Here is a 1,575-nt window from a genome sequence, read left to right on the forward strand (position 1 = left end):
AAAGTCATAATTATGAGTTTTAAAGTTATAATTACAAGAATAAAAGTCATAATTATGAGTTTTAAAGTCATAATTATGAGAATAAAAAGTCATAATTATGAGTTTTTAAAGTTATAATTACGAGAATAAAAGTCATAATTATGAGTTTTAAAGTCATACATTAAAGGAAAAAAATTAAAGGTAAAAATGCAGCCTTGACTTTGAAATGAAAAGGCATTTCTGCTAATACATAGTTTAATTTTCAAATCTGACATTTCAAAATAAATTATGCTCACTTTTACAGGGACATATTTTGAAAATTAAATGTTAAACGTTATTTTATTTATAATTTTAATTAATTTACAAATTGAGCAGTCTTGGAGAAGAAAATGAAAATGCAGTTTGGATTATTTATTTTTAATTTTATTTATGAGTCAAAACATGCAGCTTTATTTTGAAAATGAAAAGCATTTCTATTAATCCATTTTAATTTGAAACTTTACACATATTCGCTTCCACAGCTGAGGAGCTGGCCGCGTGCCAAACATCGATTAACAAGAAGACGAAAAAATGCTGTTTGACCAGTAAAGTGCATTTTTAAGGAAACGGTAAAGGGAGACACAACTTTCTGTAATGTCGAGCAGACAAAGAAACATTTGAAATTTTGAAGAACCGAAACAGCGTGTCCTCTCGTGCGCGCTCCCGCGGCGCCAATCGACTTTTGGCAGCCCGTCACATTTCTTCAAGACACCTTAACCAGAACGAACCGGGTCACGTAGCTCTGGGTCTACGAACTGTTTGGACCGGAACCAGAACGAACCTTTTTACTGTTAATTTCAAAAGATATGAGCCGCATTAACTGTCAGGCGCGGTGGCCAAGTGGTAAGGCGTCGGTCTCGTAAACCGAAGATCGCGGGTTCGAACCCCGTCCGTGCCTAAGATCGGAATCAAGGAGTTTTACGCTTTTTATTTATTTTTTAGTTAAATTCATTCATTCAACTTTTATTAACTTAGCGGGTTCGAACCCTGTCTGTGCCTGAGATCGGAATCAAGGAGTTTTACGCTTTTTATTTATTTTTTAGTTAAATTCATTAATTCAACTTTTATTAACTTAATTAATTATTTAAATGTTAACAGGTTAAAACCAAACAGCCTCGAGGACTAATTTATAACTTGAGAGACCTGATTCTAACAACAAAGAGTGATGACAAGACAACAATAAACAACAATAAACCACAAGACACCAAAGACAACAGTAGACAATCATAAAAAGCATACAAATTGAGAAGAACAACAAGTGAAAGAAAATGGCATAATGATCTGTGATAGATAAATGTGATGGTTTAGATGTTTGATACGTCTCTAAACGGTTTCACTAAATGAAAACATTAAAATCTGATAAAACACCATAAATAAAAACTTTATACAAAACACCCAATAATAAGGAAGAACCTGGTAAAGACGATGGATGATGGATGGATGGATGAAAGATGGATGAATGGATGATGGATAGCTGAAGGATGGATAATAGATGGATGAAAGGATGATGATGGATGATGGATGGATGATGAATTTTTTTTCCTTGATGGGTGGATG

The 1,575-nt window shown here is 33.4% G+C and overlaps 1 non-coding gene across 1 annotated transcript; it reads left to right on the forward strand.

Annotated features, from left to right (window-relative positions):
* The first annotated feature begins 844 nt into the window (after positions 1-844).
* On the forward strand, positions 845-916 carry trnat-cgu. Its single transcript has one exon. It is a non-coding gene; the product is annotated as a tRNA-Thr (tRNA).
* The last annotated feature ends 659 nt before the right edge of the window (positions 917-1,575 follow it).

The sequence above is a fragment of the Nematolebias whitei genome, chromosome 15, assembly GCF_014905685.2.
Source record: "Nematolebias whitei isolate Nwh7 chromosome 15, NemWhi1, whole genome shotgun sequence".
Taxonomy (NCBI): Eukaryota; Metazoa; Chordata; class Actinopteri; order Cyprinodontiformes; family Rivulidae; genus Nematolebias; species Nematolebias whitei.